At 45.0% G+C, this 20,787-nt stretch overlaps 1 protein-coding gene across 2 annotated transcripts in view; it reads right to left on the reverse strand.

Moving 5' to 3' along the window:
• Positions 1-20,787, reverse strand: part of HMMR (hyaluronan mediated motility receptor) — a 472,605-nt gene that overhangs the window by 418,513 nt on the left and 33,305 nt on the right. The window lies entirely within an intron of this gene.

Genomic DNA, 20,787 nt, shown 5'->3' on the forward strand with positions numbered 1-20,787 from the left:
CATTTGGCTCCAATCAGAAGGTGGGTGCTTTCAAATCAGACTGCTGGGGAAGTTGGTGGAGAAGGAGACCATATCTATTCCAGTAGACTCAATCATCCATGGTCCTTTCTTCTTTTGATAACAATTGTGAGCAAACTTGTGACTAAATGTATTTAACATTTCTAAATCTTGTATAATCTACCTACTCCCCTTGGTTTGAATTCTCAATCTATGTTCTGTCATTATCATTCTTGTTTTTATTTAATTAAATTACTGTAGAGTGCCAGTGTAAGTGCGGACAGAAAAATTAAGATATAAAAAAAAATAAAGAGTGGTTTGGCACAGATTATGGTGGTACAACTCTAGTGCTTCCATGAAGGCCGGGCCTCATTCCATATAAATCATCCTGCCTGTGTCTTGAAATCCTGAAAAGGGGTATGAAGTGCCACACCCTGGAGAGACTGGTACAGCTTTTGAAGATACGCAGGCCACCAGATTAACAAGAAGACCAAATCCCAGAACAGAATACAGCTTTCGCTACTCCATCGCATCCAGGAGGTGGCGGACTCTACACGCAGCTCGGGATACCACCATGCAGATCACCTACATCTATGTGGGGGGGGGGAGCTAATGTTCTGACTGTCACCAAGTGTTTGACTTAACCCAGCACAAGATTGCACCACTTGCCCAAGTGACGCAAGAAGCAGAACGCAGGAGCTGCTCCAACAAGGTGTAGAACCAACACCGGACTAACATATCACCTACCCTGGGCCAACTACACGAAAATACGCTGGCATTGAAAGAGGACCAACAGTTTGGCAGTCATCTTTGAAAAGCCAATGCTTTAAAGGGTACACACTGCAATGGGGGAACAATTTCCTTTAGTGAAGAAGCACTTCTCAAAGTACATACAGCACAGGAAGTACGAAAAATTCCAGTCGCTACCTGGTGTTTTCTATGAAAGGTATTAAATCAGCGGATGACTACTCCCCAATGAAGAGCTGCAAACGGCCCTCTGATATATTCCATTCCAGCCATTGAAGTCGGCCCTAATGAACTCTCGTTCACTCCAGCATTAAGACTCTCATGCCATCAAATATCAAAGACCAAGCACCTACACCAACTCTTTCCCGGAAGCGGAGGCTAATCACCAGAACTGGAGAGTTACACAACTCCTCATGACAACAGCTCGGGAAATACAAGAGATTGATTTAATGCTGCTCATGAAAGAGCTGGTGGATATCAAAAGGATCAATCGTCCATTAACTCAGCGACAATTGAAACAAGCATTTGCAATGCAATAGGTCTTGCATTTGCGAGAGTTTAAGCTATTGGTACGGTCATTGACAATGTCTTTTATTTTTCTGTTTTCATAATTAACACAAATAAAAGCCATTGTTACTTACAATGCTGTTGGACTTGGCTCTTTTGGCAGGTTCACCCCTAAACTTTTTGCCTTTTCTGTGACCTGGTATTAGTAGTTTTTGGCTTCTGCGCACTTTAGTCCAGTGTAAGGTGTGTGCGCATTCCGAGTGCTTGTGGTGAGATTGGCCTGCCCTCCCATAGGAATGAATGGAGGATATGGGTCTCCCTAGTAATTCCTGGTATGAGAGGAGGGCAGGGGCGAGTTTAGTATGTGCGAACTCGAGAATAAATGCTGCGCGCAGATGTATGGTGACTGGTGGAGAAATGCCACTTTTAGAAGTTGGCATTTCTGTGGGCGTTGTGTGCCTGCCCGATGTGAAGTGCAGGTCTGCCTTGTGATTGACAGGTGCTGGATGGTGTGGTTGGCTTCAAGAGCCAGGATGAGTCTGCCCAGTGGTGAATAGGGAGATCTGCATGTAGATGGGAGGTAGATGGGAGGGAAGAGTTGCACCTGGGACCTGAATAGGGCTGTGCCTTCCCTCCACAATGCTGGCTCCGCCCCCTGTGGCGCGTCTAATCCCTGAGGCCCCTACCGGACAGAGGCGCGGAGCAAAACAAAGTGCTGCAAAGCTCCCCTATACCAGTTCCAACTGGTATCCTTAAACCATGTACTGTGACACAAAGGAAAATGAAGTATAAAAGAAGGAGCTGTGACCCCATGAAAATGTGCTCTGCTGGGCTGGTCCTGACGCTGGGGGCTGCTGGGCTCCAGGAGGAACAGCCACAAGCAACTGCCTCCCTGCTAGAGGGCACTGAGTGCTGGCCTGCCTGAGCCCAGCCTTGTGCCCCCCCCCCCACCCCCTGAACTTTGCCTTTTATTTGGAAGGGCGCTTTGCTCTTCATTTGCTGGGAAAAGGGCTTCATTTCTTGCCTTGGACTTCATCCCAGGAGCGCGTGGGCTCCGTTGAGCTGCCTCATCTACAGTTGGAATCCCGTTTGATATTGCATTACCTGCCCCTGTCTCATCCAGCACAAAGCGACCCCACGCCTCCTTCACAGTCAACTGGAAGAAAGTGGTGGAACATATTAAGCAGGACTCTCAACCTCTCCCACATCCCCCAAAAATAACTGGAGATGTTCTAGTTGATTCTCGCAATTTCCGCATTTGGATAGACCAAATTGTTTCGGACAATACCGAATCTAAAAGCCACCATGCAAAATGTTATAAGAGAAAGCCTAATGCTCCCTGGTTCACCCACACTTTATCCGATAGTCATCTCCTCTGTCGGAGATTAGAAAGACAATGGCGAAAAACGTATGACGAGGCTGCAAGAGCACAGTACGTCCAACAGAGGAAACTATATCTTGCCAATATTAAAACGGCAAAAAAGGACTATTTTACTAGGGTTATAAATGAAGCCCAACATAACCAAAAAACTGTCTTCAAAATTGTCAAGTCTTTTACTCATCCTAAAGCCTTCATGCCCGAAATTCCTCCTTCAGAGAGCCTGTGTAATCAAATCGCAGACTTCTTTGAAGACAAAATCGTCAACATCCAGATACACTTTCCTCCTCCTCCTCCTCCGACTAATTTCCTAGAGGTAACTGATAACTATCCTCCGCTCTCCACTTTTAAACCGGTTTCCCTTCAACAAACAAGCAAGGCAATTCTGGCTTGTAAATCTGGAGCCCCCACTGATTCCTGTCCCCCTGTCATCTTACATCACTTGATAGAGACAGTAAACCCCTACATTAATAGTCTTATCAATGCATCTCTTGAATCTGGGCTAGTGCCGAACGATTGGAAGAAGGCCATTGTAAAGCCTCTGATGAAGAAGCAGAACAAATCGCCTACGGATCTTACCAACATGTGCCCTATCTCTCTGCTACCTGTTCTTAGCAAAATCACGGAACGGTTAGTACATGATGAGCTCAAAACATTTGTAGAGGCCCATAATATCCTCCACTCTTAACAGTCGGGATTTCGTTCCGGCCATTCCACCGAAACAGCCTTGATCGAACTAGCTGATTCTATCAAGTTCTTGCAGGATGAGGGAAGGTAAGCAGTCCTCATCCTGCTCGACTTAACAGCAGCGTTCGACACCATCTCGCATGCCATCCTGATTAACAGAATGCGAGAGATCGGCGTGACAGACACAGTCTTGGCATGGGTTACTTCTTTCCTATCTAATAGGTCCCAGACTGTGTCCCTGGGTCCCTATCTATCCAGCGAAAAACCCATTACATCAGGAGTGCCTCAGGGGTCCATACTAAGTCCTCTCTTTTTTAACATCTATATGGCGCCCCTTCTCGCTGTGATAGAATCTCACGGGATCCTTGTCACGTCGTATGCCGACGACACACAACTTGTCGTTACCATCAACAAAAAGTGGCCGGATGCAGATCTTCGTCTTAAAAACTGCCTCTCGGATGTTTTCCAATGGTTGAACAAAAACCACTTAAAATGCAACAGTGCCAAGACAGAAATCATACCACTGGGTAAAGATCCATCTTTCTGTCTGAAAGACTGGTGGCCCTTGGGATCGGAGGCCCCCCCCCAGTGCAGTATCATCAGCACGGAATCTGGGTGTGCAATTCGATTCACTTCTTTCTTTCGATGACCACATCAGGATTACGGCTGGACGCTGTTTTAGTCTCATTAAATCGCTGAAAAAATGTTTTGATTTCCTCCCCATTGCAGCTAGAAAATCAGTCGCGGTAGCCTTAATACTCTCCCGACTTGATTACTGCAACGGATTAATGGCTGGAGTGAAAAAGTCCACTCTCAAAAAGCTGCAGAGCATACAACACGCAGCTGCGAGAATGGTTTTACAACTCCCCAGAAGGTCATCAGCACTAGGAGCTCTGCATTGGCTACCATTGCATAAAAGAATTCTTTTTAAATTGCTTCTCACCGTTTTCAAATCTTTGCAAAACACAGGTCCCCACTACCTTGCAAATCGCTTTACGCGTTATAATCCTCCACCATGTCTGAGATCCTCTGGGACAAATCTCATCACGATTCCCAGATTCAAATACAAAACCAAGGGTGGGAAAACTTTTACTGTCTTGGCAGCCAAGGCATGGAACAACTTACCAGCCAACCTCAGACTAACCGAAAAGGAGGGCCCTTTCAGAAAACTCCTTAAGACATGGGTGTACCAACAATCGGACACCTCCGTACTGGCAGCCATTTAGTTCCATCGTTGCACCAAATACCATCTTTCATTTATTTACTGCTCGCAAGTTCAGCGCCAAGATGCTCCCCTGGGAGCGAATGTTCGCGCTTTATAAATACCCATAAATATCAAATATCAAAAAAATAAACCTAGGGATTCCCCCGCCATTGCTATTCATTAAGCAGGTGCCCATACTGCAACTGTGCGCTGGACAATATGAGCAGGAGCCCACCCCGCATTTCTGCTGCATTTCTGCTTATGCCACAAGCAGTTGCCCACCCCGCGTTATGGACTTGGAATGGGAGCCTGCCCCGTATTGCAGCCACCCAAGTAAACGCGGAGGGCAGACGCGCTGCCCGCGGCAACCCAGAAGTAGTCAGTAAAGCCCTTGTTGCAGGCGGGGCCTGAAATCGGCCTCGAAGAGGTTGCCTCTGCTGTTGAGGCAGAGCACGGCTCCCCCGTTAGTTGCCGTAGCAACAGGAGAGTCACAGGGAAGCCGTGACCAGGAAAGGAGCGGGACATGAGGCCTGAGGGAAGGCCGGCCCGATAGAAGGAAGTGCGGGCGGAAATAAGCAGATGGGAGCCTACCCTGCGCTCCTATGCCTTTGAAGCCAGCAGGACGCGAGCGTGTGAGCCAGCAGGGCTCCTGTGCTCGTGGGGAGCCCCGCCTGCTGCAGAGCCTGACCTGCTGACAAAGGAGGTTGCCGGTGAGTGGGGGCGCTCGCGGTGGCACAGTGGTGCCAGTGTGGTGGGAATCTTACTGCGGCACTGCCGTAGCGGGCCGTTGCAATGTGTGGGCATTTCTTCAGGTAGAGTGCCCCAAGTCCCGCTGGTGCCCGCATACTTCACAGCTGCCCAGTAGCTGCTACGTCTGGCCATCTGGTGATTCCGAATCCCAGAGCGGGACTCCAACGTTGGGGGCATATTTTTTGGCCGTTCTTCCTTTGGGTCCACAGCTGCGCCGCAGTTGCGGGCCGCTGCAAGGTGGGGGCAAATTGTGTTGAGAAGCCCCAGTGGAGGCCCAAGAGGCACTAGGGAGTGCCAGACTATTTGCACATTCTTCCAGCTGCCCTGCAAAAGCACAGGCAGCTGTGACCTTGGGCGGGGGGAGGGAGGGCAGTGTCATTTAGAGTCCCAGAGAGGGGGTCAGGGGGCAAGTGCACATGGGCAGCTGCCACATTTAGGTTGTGCACCTGCGCATTTTGCTTTTCTGCTTTTGCAGCCCGCCCTGACATTCTGGACGTTGGGCATTTGATCTCCTGGAAGAGGCCAGTTGACCTAGGTCCAGTTTTAGTGTGTCCCCCCAATTGGGGTACACTGTCCTTGCTAATGATTATCTAAGGTGATGCATGTGGTTTATGCCCGATGAGATTCCTGCGTAATAGGATTTGTGCATTCTATGGTTTCTGTTGCAGGATCTAATGCGAAGGTCATTCTTTTACCAGTAGTTACTGGTTGTGCTCTACATTTACTATTTGTACTACATCTACTATGTGAAGATTCTGACAGTGGTCCACGTGGCCCCGTCATGTGTATATAATCCCCTGTAAATATTGCCCAGTGCCAGTTGGCACAGTGTATATTGTGTGATTACTATCTAATGTGTTTTAAGATCATACGAAGGCTATTTTTGATATAACCTTGTGTAGTTCTTTTGTGGTGTGCCTAGTGTGTTGCTGCTGTGAGTATTGCGCAAACGCTTTACACATTGCCTCTGGGATAAGCCTGACTGCCCATGCCAAGCTACCAAGGGGCTGAGCAGGGGTTATCTTTGGCGTGCAACTCCCTTGCCCTTACTAGAGTGGTGGTCTCTGCCTGGCTATGGCGCCAGCCTTAGCCATTACACAACAAAGAGAGGAGTACCTCCTGTAGGCGTAACAGAGAAAATCGCTGACTAAATCTTAAGGCTTCATGAAGAGCTTGTGCCCAACCAATATACTGGACAAAGCATGTCCTTTAAGAAGACCCCTCACTCACCAACCTAGTTGGTGACGTGCTTCATCATCGGGGTCCCAGCCCGAAGGCCGAGTGCCAACAGGGTGTGCTTCGACACCTGATTACAGTGGAGCGGGTAATAGTTTTTTATATGTGCAATGATAAAACAGTGGTAAGTGGTTTTAAAAAGGGGCCAGTACTACTCACTCCAAGACTTTATTCCTGAGTGACTGGACACCTTGTAAAAGAGATGTGACACCAATGCCTAATTAGGTAGACTACGGTGTTCAAGACGTGTGGTGTAATAAAATAGCGACGTGTGCTATGCGAGTTAAAATATAGGTCTACATGTTTCAACCATCAAACAATTGTGGGTTTTCGTCAGGACCAGTGAGTGACAGACCTGGGTGGTATGCACACGCTAAGGTGCGCCCTGCCCTAGGTCAGTGATAGTTGGAAACACAAAGATTATGTTTCTTAATCAAAATTTCTCCTTCCCGGTCTGGAAGAAAAACTCAGATCGCAGAGAGATTCCGCTTCATGGGCGTCCGGGTTCCAAGGGCGATGCTTACATCACTTGTAGCTTCTGCTCCTCAGTCGGTAAAACCTACTTGGTTACCATGGACGGTACGCCCCGTGGGAATCCCTGAAGCCAAGCCTTAGCCAACCAGAGATCCCATTTCTAACAAATGCGAATTGATCAAACGTTTGTAAATGAGACCTATTCATTTCAAAGTAGTGGCCACCATTGTCCCAGCCTGCAAGGAAAGAAAGCAGGTATGGTGCACTGAACGCTGCAGGAAAGCATGGCGTGCCTGCAATAGGAGAAACTCTTTAAAGAAAATAGTGCTTAAACACTAAATAAGACAGACCGTGTAACAGAAGTAAAAAAGCCAGTCCACATGGGAGGTTACAAACTGAAGACTAGGTGCTACTAAAGGAGTGACTGTTAAGCCTAATAACTAATCAGAAGTCAGCATATAAAAAGGACAATGACATGCCAATGGAAAATATGGCCAGAGATTGGGAAGGGCTTTAAGTCCATACGCAAATTCAGCATGCCTCGCAGAGCAGCGCATGTGCTGCCCAATCTCACCCCAAAAAAATAAAGAAAGAAATGAGCTGGTGTGCCAAACGTCATTCTAGCAAAAATATTCACTTATAACCCCGGACAGTATTATTTATTATTTTATTTTATTTATGTGCTTGTATAGCGCCTGAATAGATCCCCGAAGGGATATCTCTGCGCTTTAAGATGGAACAAGAGTGCTTAACCCCGGGCTAGTCAAGGGCAAAAAGGTAAAACACAGACTGATTAAGTGGTGGTGAAGAGGTGGGTTTTGAGGTTTTTACGAAAGGCTAAGTGATTGGTGGTGAGTTTGAGTTGAAGGGGAAGGGCATTCCAAAGGGTGGGTCCTGCGTATGCCAGAGCGCGACCTCCCTGACGGGATTTTTTTATTTTAGGGACCTGTAATAGGTACAGATTACTCGATCGAAGTGATCGGCCTGGCACGTAGGGAAGAAAAGCTTTTGTCAGATATTTAGGACCTTTTCCTATCAGAGACCTGTGAATGGTGCACAGAATTTTGAACTTTGTACGTTGCCGCACTGGCAACCAGTGAAGTTTAGCTAGTAAAGGGCGGGAGGGTGTTCTAGATGGAAGGTTGAGAACTAGCCTCGCCGCCGTATTTTGGACTACTTGTAGTTTTTTTAAATTGGCCTTCATTGGTTGACAAAAGAAGGCCATTACAGTAGTCCAATCTACTGATCACCAGTGCCTGGACAAGGGTTTTCCTGTGAACGTCGGGTATGTAAGGAAACACCCTTTTCAAAAGTCCAATGGCTCTAAAGCAGGTGCCAGCAACTTGGTCGACATGATGTTTAAAAGTCAGGGCTTGATCGAAAAACACCCAAGTTTTTTACCGTCTGCTTTGGGATCGGAACAGGTCCTAATTCTGTGGGCCACCAGTCTCCAGACCAGAGTGTTGCTGCCTCCCCAAACAGTAACACCTCTGTTTTCCCCACATTGCATTGCAAGCAATTTTCAGCCATCCAACATGACACAGCTCTCATGCCTTCCGCGAAGGATTTTTGCAGGGCAGGTGAGAAGATATAAAAGGGAACATCAGCTGGGTGTCATCAGCGTAGGATATCGGGGTAAACCCATATGGCCTCACTAAGTCGGCCAGGGGGGCCACGTACACATATTGCTATATTTAACATCTGTAATAGCTGATCAAGTAGTTTTTACAAGAAATTAGTTTTAGAAATTCCGACTGACAATAGTTACCAATTAATTTTACATTGCAGATTTCAGTTGCTAGGGTCAATGGCTCTTTCGAATCAGGTGATGTCGCGTTGTAGAATTTGTTTCAACATGGTAAGTGATGGAGCGGGGTTTTCGCGAAATATAACCTGCTCAAATTGAACCCTCAAGTAACATTTATTAACAGTGCACGGTGAGAAACTAATGTGGAGAAGTGCTTAAAATGAGGGATAATGGTACTGCGCATGCGTGTACTAAAACACTGAATTAGGCCGCAAATGCTTCTTGACAAATGCTGCTTTTGTGCACATTTTTAACCTTTGCTAGGAAAATATTAACACTGATTGTGCATGGATAAATGCAGCATGGGTGTGGTGTGCATAATGGAAAGCCTTGCAAGTGATTAATAATGCCTGCGCTTGTTTTCCATAGAAGCATGGTTTTCTGCTCTGCAGGAAAACTCTTTTTGGGGTTAAATGAAATGAAAATAGATTCTAAAAATAAAAGTAAAGGTGGAAGACTAGTGTCGTTCATGATTCCTGTGTGCCCGACAAGAGTTAGCTGAAAGAAACAATTCGTGTGAAGGAACATTTCCTCTTTATGCGGCACAAGCGGATAAATGTGACAGAATTTGCTACATGACCCGGATCGAGGAAACGTTCCCTTCCTTACCCAATCTGGTGTAGAGAAATCTTGTGTTCGGACATGAATGTGGGTTGGACATCTGGGTTTTAGGGTATAATTGAGGTTCCTGATGGAAAGGGTTAGGTTAGTTGGTTGCTTGCTTTCCTACCTACGTGAAACAAGTCCCCTATTCTTGGGCTAACTGTTACTGCCCGACTTAGTCTTTACCTCATCAAATCTTCTTGAGGGGCCCTACCCCTTTCATGGCTAGAGTAGTGTTCTTATTCATTTGGGTTAGTATAGACAGAAAAATGAACTTGCATAATTTGCAAATGTAATATGTCTCTGAACCTTTTGTTTCTTCGCCTTTCCACTCCTTTGTGCACTGTCATAGGAGATGTGTTTATCATTATTTCTTTGATATTGTTACTCTGATCTGTGCTGTATTTTGGTATTGATGAGCATTTCAGCGTATTTAGTTAATTATAAATAATTAACTGTGTGTCTTTATTAGAGGCGTTTGTTTTCGTTTTATGAGTATTTTAGAAAGTATTAGTTTGCCAAACCCTGTCAACTATATAAAGATTGCATCGCCATAATTGGTATGATGGATGTGAAGATACAATTTGGACTTTAAGTTTGATAATTTAGTATTTCACTAACCCAGCGTGAAGGGACTTTTTGGGTATTGAAATTGGGCCAGGTCTGTAGAAATGTATTAGTCCCGGATCAGTTTTGGTAGCAGAGGATGGTTTATATAGAATATTTTGGCAAATTAATGGTTGATTTAGGATACTAATATGAAAAGTTAGCGTCTTTGTTTTATGTAGTTTGGAAGTATGGGTACGGAGTTGCCCAAGATCCCGGGATGTCGATTTAGCCGCAGGGACAGAGGAAGTGAGGAAAAGTATTGCACTGGAGAAGTACTTTGTCTGGTGTTGTAATATCGAACAGTGAAAGGCTGTTGATATTTTAAGGGACCTATTTTAAGGAAAGGGAGTAAGCTGGATGTAATAGTGAAGTTCTCTTCTGAAACTTTAGAAAGTACACCTAAAGGAGTACCAATACCTCTTTTCACTTGATTGAGAAGAAGTAGAGTGACGCTGGTTATTTTACAAGATGTAAAAGGATCTCTTGAATGATTTAACTATCTTTTCATTTATTGGGGCAGACAAGTAGCAGCGTTTTGTGTAGTTTCTAATAAGAATTTATTTAGAAAGACTTTATAGAATATTGCCGTACGATTTTGTAAAGGCAGGGTCAGTTGTAGGAGTTAGACATCACAAAAAAGCACTGACATTGGTCAGAATAATTGGTGTGTATTGTGCAGCGATTGGTTGGTGCGAGTAGCGCTGGTATAGGACGAGAGTGAGCAGAATTACGGAAGGATTACCTTGATTTCTGAAATATCTAACGAAGAGAGAGTTGAAATTGTAGTTAATACAAATTATACAAGATTTATTTAAAAAGAAAAGCCAATAGGTACTAGTGGTAATTCCTGTACCTCCTGCAAGATCGCCTACTTCTTTTATGATGTTAGAGCGTGGCCATCATAGGTGTACATGAGTAGAGAATTGGGTGAGCTATACAGAAGATGATCGAGTTTTAGCTTTCCCAGAGCATAGTACTTTTAATGTGCACGTTGGAAAACTGAATAAGACAAATTAAAACCGAATCCTAGACCCATGCAGTATGAGACGCTTCAAGAATGGGAACATGAAGCTTACAGAGGAGAGGAATGGGATGAAATAAGAATACAATGAGATGGTATTCAGAAGCTTAATGGGATGCTCAGATGAAACAGTGGAGAAGAGATGTAATCATAGATGGATTATATCCAGTAATGGTTGCTGAGGGACAAACTGGTGGAAAGTGCAAGGAGAAAAAAAACAAGCATTTACAATGCAATAGGTCTCGCAGCATTAAAGTTTGAGCTATTGGAATTGTATATGACAATGTGTTGCATTAATTTGTTAGCAAACTCTGAATTGGTGTATAAAGATGATTTGCAAACTGTGAAATGTTGCTGAATAATATTGTTTGCTAGTCATCCTTGGGTACCAGAGTACTTCACTTAAGGCAGAGGTATTATCTTTAGACTATGGGTGTCGGTGCCGCTTGAGCTAGAAACAGGCCCAGCTTTAGCAGTGGTGCTGCCCGGTGTGACATACTTTTTCGACACCCCCGCGTCCTTCTTCCCCCACCTCCTCCTCTGATTCCATCATTACCACCGTGTAAAAAGTGGACCTCATCTTCCCTTAGGCCCTCTCTCACATACATTTCATTTGCTTTATAGTGCTGGTAAAGGCTGGCTTTACGAATCCGCTCAGATATCCACACAAACACCGATCTGTTCTTTGCAGCAGATTAACCCTCTGCACTACTTTATGGTGAGTCAAACCTGCTACTAGACAAACCTCTGATCTCTCTCTACCAGGAACATTAATCACAAGTTATCATGACGTTTTTATTGCTGCCTGAAACCTGGATTTACAAGGAACTCTGCAGCAGGTGATTTTAAATTGTAGGTTACTGCTAAACAAAGCGCCCCCCCTCCTAAGGTCACTGCCTCCCTCCAGGTAAGCGCCCAGTGCAGCTGCACCTGTGGCACCACCCTAACGCCGGCTCTGGCTGGAGACCACATAGGAGCTAGGCAGGGAAGAGGTCTAGGGGCGAGGCTCGAGAAAGTGGAGCAGAAACAAGGAACTGGAGGGGGGAGAGAAAGCAGGGACAGATTAGGGAGGTAGAGGGAGGGAGTAAAGCTGTTTGTTGATGGAAAGACAGAGGGATGTGATAGAGTGAGTAGTGTAGAGAGTGCAGTAGAGAGTGCAGTAGAGAGTGCAGTAGAGAGTGCAGTAGAGAGTGCAGTAGAGAGTGCAGTAGAGAGTGCAGTAGAGAGTGCAGTAGAGAGTGCAGTAGAGAGTGCAGTAGAGAGTGCAGTAGAGAGTGCAGTAGAGAGTGCAGTAGAGAGTGCAGTAGAGAGTGCAGTAGAGAGTGCAGTAGAGAGTGCAGTAGAGAGTGCAGTAGAGAGTGCAGTAGAGAGTGCAGTAGAGAGTGCAGTAGAGAGCGCAGTAGAGAGCGCAGTAGAGAGCGCAGTAGAGAGCGCAGTAGAGAGCGCAGTAGAGAGCGCAGTAGAGAGCGCAGTAGAGAGCGCAGTAGAGTGCGCAGTAGAGTGCGCAGTAGAGTGCGCAGTAGAGTGCGCAGTAGAGTGCGCAGTAGAGTGCGCAGTAGAGTGCGCAGTAGAGTGCGCAGTAGAGTGTGCAGTAGAGTGTGCAGTAGAGTGTGCAGTAGAGTGTGCAGTAGAGTAGTAGAGAGTAGGCGAGAATAGTAGAGTGTGTAGTAGAGAGTGAGTTGGAGAGTGAGTAGTAGAGAGTGTGTAGTAGAGTAGTGAGTGTGTAGTAGTGTGTAGTAGAGAGTGTAGTAGTGAGTAGTAGAGTGAGTAGTAGAGAGTAAGTAGTAGAGTAGTAGTGAGTGTGTAGTAGAGTAGGGAGTGTGTAGTAGTGATTGTGTAGTAGAGTGAGTAGTAGAGAGTGTGTAGTAGAGAGTGTGTAGTAGAGAGTGTGTAGTAGAGAGTGTGTAGTAGAGAGTGTGTAGTAGAGAGTGTGTAGTAGAGAGTGTGTAGTAGAGAGTGTGTAGTAGAGAGTGTGTAGTAGAGAGTGTGTAGTAGAGAGTGTGTAGTAGAGAGTGTGTAGTAGAGAGTGTGTAGTAGAGAGTGTGTAGTAGAGAGTGAGTAGTAGAGAGTGAGTAGTAGAGTGTGAGCAAGCACTACAACAGAGCTTTAGACGCTAGGCGGGCGCCCCCTCCCCCCCACCCCAGTATTCCTGGTGTGCTGATTCACCCTCCTAAAGGTACTGGCTGTAACGTTTGCCTGATTCTGTAGTGTGATAACTTTGAGGTACCAGGCGGTACCCTAAACATTTACCGGGTCCACTTTGGGATTTCCACTGGTGCCTTGACGGCGGACCATGCCTACCCTGGGCACCAGTGGTAAAGGAGCGTAGGCGCTATGGATAGTGCCTAGTAACCCTAGCTAGGTTTGGCAAACAGCGCTTTGGAAGTAGTAACTCTCCACAGATCCAGCCAGAATAAAGCCTCACGGCGCTGCCTGGTTCCATGAGTATCGCTACTGGTTTCTTGGCCTTTGACCGGGGTTGGGCGTTGTGCGGATTACTGGTCCTATTTCCTTTGGGGTCCTGGTGAGAGGCTTTCACCCGTGACAGCGCTGCTAGTCCTCTTGTTTCTTGATGTAGCGCGAGCTAGACCGACAGGAGGGACTTCCAGGCGCTTTACAAAGCATCATCCAAGTCAAACCTAGGAGGCAACACGGTGGACGTGCAGAGAAGTGAACGTCACCAACCTACATTGGGGTGAAAGGTTCCATTATTTCCTGTGTTAAGGGGCGCAGGATGGCATCAGATGAGAGAGTTAGTGTATTGCATGACCGAGTGACCAGCCTCGAGGCGCTAGAGGCGGAGGGGGACGGGTATTTGAACGTCCTTCTGAGGACGCCGGGCGCAGGCTGTGAATCTCAGCTTTCGACTCTGGCAGCCTCTGTAGACATGTAATGTTTGTTGTCGGCGAGCTACACCCTCCTGCACGCTGTTTTACCAGGTGAAGTGGGGGGCGGAGGGGGCCCTGTTTAAATGCCAGGAACATGCAAGTACTCTTCTCCATAGCCCTGCTTTTCCATACATAGCCCCAAGATCACAGGCTGGTGCACGACCTAGAAAGTGCCCTCTGGAGCCGCCACAGTGCCTTGAAGCCGCCCGCCAGGTTTGAGATGTTTATTTCCTTGACTCTGATGCATGCGCAGAGGACGCACACACAGCATCTGAGATGTGTGTCTTTTTGCAGATGTGACACTTTGTGCATTCTGGGGTTACCCTGCTAGTGTCCACAGGTTTGGTTTTGAGTGGCCTGTAGGCGCCTGCTGCCTGTAGACAGACCCCGGCCCTCCCGGGGCCCTGGACCCTTCATCTGTAGTACGTGAGCAGGATGAAGCCCATCGGTGGTGGGTGGTCACTGACTGTTGAACATTTGAACGGATTAGCCTTGATTCTTTCATTGTCTGCCCTTGAGCAGAGTGCTGTGCAGCAAGACTGTCTGTGGGGTCAACGGGGCGAGCTTGTCTCTGGGCACAACGGAACGAGCCTGCCTCTCTCATCGAGCCCATGGCCATGGGGCACTATCTTTGCCATCTTAAGAGGGAAGCGTCAGCAGGTACACAATCGGCAGCGGCTGAAAGCGTGTTCCTAAGTCTTCGAAAAAGGGTTTTACACGCATTTAAACTTTCGCAACCGCTCAAAAATATACGTTGGATTTCATTTTCAATCACTAAAAATAATTAATCATGCGCTAAACATACCATCTAATCTATGTGTAAATCCTTAGCGCTAAAATTTCATAGCAATCCCACAACATACCATTTCATTTTAAAAAGCCCAAAGTTACAAAAAATAAACTTACCAACCACGCTGCCAAAGGTTTCAAAAGCCGCAGAACTCAACTTCGCAGGGTACTCAGATATAATGCAAATTAAAAGTCCAACGCTGCCCCAACAAGTACAAACAACAGCAGTCACCGCAGCGAACACGGAAGACTACGAAAGCAGCTCAGTACTCGGGGGCTGCCTGCGCATGCGCGTCATTCCAAAGTTTTGTTTTTGGGAGCGAGCCCCGGAGCGAAAACGAAGTGGCAGCTGAAGTCCCGGGTCCCAGGAGGGGGCCCGGGTGAAGACCAGCGGATACCAGTGCGGGAGAGAGAGACACGGAACACGCAGAAAGAGACCGGTGAGTGGGGAGATGTGTGTGTGTGTGTGTGTCTGTGTACATGTGTCTGTGTACATGTGTCTGTGTACATGTGTCTGTGTACATGTGTCTGTGTACATGTGTCTGTGTACATGTGTCTGTGTACATGTGTCTGTGTACATGTGTCTGTGTACATGTGTCTGTGTACATGTGTCTGTGTACATGTGTCTGTGTACATGTGTCTGTGTACATGTGTCTGTGTACATGTGTCTGTGTGTAGAGCAAGGTGAGTTGGTGGGGGTGTAGGGGGTGTCGGGCGTGTGTCTATGTGTGGCTGAGTGTGTGCGCGTGCGTGATGGTGATCCATGGTGACTGAAGAGCCTGCCGGAATCGGAGCGCGTGTTGACGCGCGCGCGACCTGATCCTGGCAGGCTGCTGCGTGTGAGCGTGCCAGTCTCTTGTCCTCTCCCTTTCAGTCCTTGAAAGCCAGAATGAAAACTATAGTCTCGCTCGTCTCGCTCTGCGACAGCAGGCCTTTGGCCTGCAATCGCAGGGCGAGACCTAAAAATGTAGAGACTTCAGTACTAGATATGGATCCGAATGAAATTGATTGAGTTATTAGATGAGATTATTGAAAAGACTTCCACCTCATCAGGAGAGTCCCGATGGGAGTACTCCAAGTGCACTATTAATTGAAATAGAAATTCCACAAGTTCCACAGGCATCACAAGCTTCACAAGTTCCATTAGCTTCACAGTCTTCATCAGATACTCTAGGTTCACAGGACAGCGGGAGTGTAATTGAAATGCTCAATAGAGCAAAGGAAGAATGGACCAGATGAGTTTAAATACAGAAGCATAGTCAGTACTGGTGACAATTAGTCCTATTGTATAGTGAGGGTCAAAATATTTCAAGAGTGCATGCATTGACAGTTATAGTGAACAGTGTTAGGGATGTTAGTGAACTAGAAACAAATGAGATGGGTACATCACTGATTGACATTGAAGTAAATGGAAGTGTGCAAACCTCCAAAAAGGAGTGTACAGATTGATCCTAGAAAATTAATGATAAATGCGATTGAAACAACTTCAGTATCAGGGGGTTCAGTGGGACCTTCGCCAGGAGAGTTGGACTGGATTAGAGGAATGGCACCTATTTAGTCCAAACCAAGTACAGATATAGATAGGTCAAGAGTAGATCCGGAAGAAAAGATTGGTACAATAAGTTTGGGGAGATTGAGTAAATATCAGGATGAGGAGTTATTCTTGGGTAAGAATATTACATCGCTTTCATGAGAGGTTGGCAGAAGCAGCACAAGAATATGCAGTGGATAAGGAGAAATCGAAAGCTTTACAGAAGACATAGGTTGGATTTTAGCAATAAGGATCTAGAGAGTTTGAATGCCTCTGGTAAACGTTGCAAATAAAGGAGTTGATTAATACTTTGAAAAGATAGGATGAATTGGAACGATGGAAAGGTAGATGGCTGAAAAGGAATTAAGAAGCACTTACAAGTAAGGGTGTGACAACATTTTCTTTGCCTACTTTAAGAGAGACAAAACCTGCTGAAATGATATATCCAATGAGGGAAGTTCCGGGTGGGGGATATGTTTATATTCCTTGGTCATATTGTCTTTACAAATTAATTCCCAAAGTTGAGAGAAAAGCCTATCGAGTGTTACAAATAGGTAGAGAGGTTTGTAAAGGTTTCAAAGGTTTTGTTGAAAGATTTGGATGGTCAGTTTGATATTGTGGTTCCAGCTGATTTATGGACTGAGTGCAAGATTGCAGTCGATTGGCCAAAGGAGGAATATCATAGAGATGTTAAGACAGGAGCACCTTCAAAAGAGGAGATCAAATAAGCAATCACTTGATTATATTTCTTGAAGAGCAAGATTTCCCCAAAGGAAACAGATTGGGCAGGACAACACAGCAGTCAAAAGAAACATTTCATGCTTACTATGAGAGACTTTTACAGGTGTTTAAGCAGTATAGTGGTTTTGAAAGCATATCTGACAAAGATGTGGGACATTTGGTGTATGAATTTGTGTTTGGATTGAAACCCGAAATTAGTAATATGATTCAACAACATTTGATTTGTTGGCAAAACAGTGGATGAAATTGAGGTATGCAAAGTATTGTAGTGATGATATTGAATCTAGGCATAAGAAATTGAAAGAGAAAAGGATGTGGGCACAAATTAAAGAGGCATAGCAGAAAAATGGGAATTTTGTTGATTTTTCTCAAACAGGTTTTCAAATGAAAGAGCAGAATCAGAAGTTTCAAAATGGTCAGGGACCTGTACCTGGTATTAATGTTGTAGCGAATGGTGGTATTCAAGTGCAATTATTGGGAAAGGGTAGAGGTAAAAATGGCATGCGTGAGGAAGATTAGGACATTGGAAGTACAAGTGTACGTTCCAGTTAGGAAATAATGGAATGGTTAAAAATTTTAATCCACAGATGCAGAATGAGGTGGTTGTGAATCAACCACTGCAACAGCAACAGGTAGTTACACCACAGGAACAAGTGCCTCAAGCTCCTATGCCAAATAATGTGAATGGTCAGGTACAGAGATACAGTGCTCGACCTGCACCACGACTGAGTTAAAGGGCCTCATCGCCCTGCACTTCTCACAGGTACTGTTTGCGGGTCTTCGACACCATAGCTGGCCCGCGACCCCACGAGCAGCCAGTACTGTTGGTTTTGTTGTTCACGACACCAAGGTAGCCCCAGACTTAGCTATCTACAAACTTTTGATAACTACAGATTTTTTTTTTTTACATATAGTATTGTGTTTTTTTTAATCATTTTTGGTCTTGTTTTAATTATATAAAAATATTGGATATTTTTCTAAACTGATGTGGTGTCCTTTTGTAGTGCGTACACTGTATTACTGTGGGTTATGTGCAAATGCTTTACACACTGCCTCCAAGCCAAGATAAGCCTGACTGCTCGTGCCAAGCTACCAAGGGGGTGAGCAGGGGTTATTTCAGGAGTGTAACTCCCTTATCCTGACTAGGAAGAAGGGTCCCTACTTGGGCAAAGGCGCAATCCCTTGCCAACTAGAGACCCTCATTTCGAACAGCGAGGGATCTCAGGAACTGAGAATATGACAGTAACAAGATGCACAACAGTTAAGTAAAAGATGAAGCAGATCAAGATTGTTTGGATGCGACAGTTGTGTACAAAACCAAGCCCTGACATTGAAGACACCATTGTGAGAATCAGATTGTGTCATGTTTGTAGATGGTTCTTGTTTGAGGGATGAAAGAGGTTTTTGCGTGCTTCTTAGGTTGCCTGTACAGCGGCCATGGTTCTTGAAGCATCTTGTCCAAGAAGGGTACATTCAGCACACATTTCTGAGTTGGTCGCTTTGACCAAGGCATCTATAATTGGCAAAAAAATTAATAACCATATTTACAGATAGTCAATATGGTTTTGTGGTGGTGCGTGAATTTGGTCAATTATGGATGCAACATGGATTTCGGACTTACTCGGGATCACCGATCAGAAGTAGTAAAAATTTTAACGTTTTACTGAATGCGTTACAATTGCCCAAAGAGATTGCAGTGGTCAAATGTCTTGCACATAAATCAGGAAATGATTATGTGACAAGTGGGAACAGATACGCAAACCAAGTGGCTGGTTTCTGTGCACAATGTTCGGTTTCAAGTAACAAAGGAACAGAGAAAAAGAATACAAATGGTCACTTGATGTTCCCTTCTGTAGAAACATGGGATGCAGTTACAGTTGCAAGAAGACATTGAAGAGAAAGATTTGGATTAAATCAGGCTGTACAAGGAGACAGAAGGATGAAATATGGGTGTATGTGGATGCAAGGCCAGTAAATGCCAGACTGCTTACTTTCTCAAATGGCAAGGATGTACCATGGACTAACATATGGGAAGAGATGCTATGATTAGACTCTTTAAACTGTCATGGTACAATCCTAAATTCAGACTTATGTCTACTAGGTCTCTATCGAATAAATTAGACACTTGTGAGTGCCAGCTAGTTCAGAGGTCACAAGAAGAGATTTAGTTTGACAACCGCATAAACATGACAACTTTGTTTCCCAAAGATAAAACTGATCTTCAAAGTCGTGGAAACCATAGGTAGATATTTCACTCAGTCATTCGTGCATGCTTCGTTTCAACAAAGTTTGCAGAAAAGTAGAGAGACTGGCGTTTTTCAATAAAAGGTATTTATTGAACAGTCTTCTTTCTGGAGCATTAAAAATGAACTGCTAGAATCGTAATACTGGTTGCAAAATATAATGCATACAGTAAAGAGTAAAATAAAATGCTGCGAGAGCATTGTATGGTTCCTAGACCATAGATAAATACATACATAAATAAAACCAGCATTGGCATAGCCAATAGGTCTCGCTTTTGAGACCTTATAAGTATTTAGTTATACACCACAATATCCTTGGTGCAACAACATCAACCGTTGCCTGGCTAAACACTTATAAGGTACCAAAGGAGAGACCTATTGGCTATGCAAATGCTGGTTTTTATGTGATTGATTGCAGCCCTGATGAAGTTCCAGGAGTGTATGGAACGAAACACGTTGGCTGGATTTTAACTTTTATATAGATCTATGCTAATAAAGAAGATGATTTGATATTTATACTGCATATGGACCTTTTCCTGGTGCACATTCCTAAAGTCAAATAGTTACAAAAGCAGGGCTGAGGTGCGCTATTTAAATAGTTAAGTATCTTCATGGCTGCAGGAAGAAAATCAATATAAATGAAGGTAAAACTATGAATTTTGCACACATTTCTTAATACTTAAAACGCAATAGGATTTACATGCTGTTACGGATGCGATTGGATTCACATACAGGCCCTCCACCGGACAGAAACTAAGAGTATTCTGAAGAGGTGAATATTAATCTAAAAATCCAAAGGGTAGTATGTTGGAATGAGGGACGCATTCCTGAGCTTAGTTTCAATTTCCTCTGGATATATTATATTTTGCAAAGGAGTTTTGGACTTCAAGAGAGATAAAGAGAAATGGGAGACAGAGTTAGAGTCTCATAAACCTCAGGTATTTCTCAAACCTCCATAGTACCACTGTGGCTCAATTTAGAGATTCATTCTGCCAGTAGTCTCAGAAAATCCATAGAGGCAAAGAAGTGCGTAAAAGAAGGGATGTGTACACTGGCTGAGCAGTGGGATTGTCAGTGATGGGATAAGCTTAATACTGTAAGGCAGAAATGAGGAGTGCTAACAGAGTCGATCATTGACACAGAAATTAGAAGGGCCATCTACAAAACAAGAGGGTATCCATTGCGCAGCTTTTTGTAGATGCAGACACTTTAATGTACAGGAAAAACTGTGTAGGCATCGCTTTAAGTAAAATTAAAACAAGCATTTACAATGCAATGGTCTCGGCAATATTAAAGGTAGAGCTATTGGCAATGCTCATGACTTTTTTAAAATCATAAATAAATGGCATTGTCATTTACATTGCCAATAGCTTAATCGTTAAATGGCATTGTCATTTACAATGCCAACAGTGACCCATGCTCTGTGGCTGCACGCGGAGTGACCCATGGTCTGTGGCTGCACTGCAGTTGTGAGCGGAGTGACCCATGCGCCGTGGCCTGAATTTTGACCTTCTGTCCTGAATTTGTGTCCTGAATTTTGACCCTTCGTCCTGAATTTTTACACTCACCATCCTG

The sequence above is a fragment of the Lissotriton helveticus genome, chromosome 7, assembly GCF_964261635.1.
Source record: "Lissotriton helveticus chromosome 7, aLisHel1.1, whole genome shotgun sequence".
NCBI classification, from domain to species: domain Eukaryota; kingdom Metazoa; phylum Chordata; class Amphibia; order Caudata; family Salamandridae; genus Lissotriton; species Lissotriton helveticus.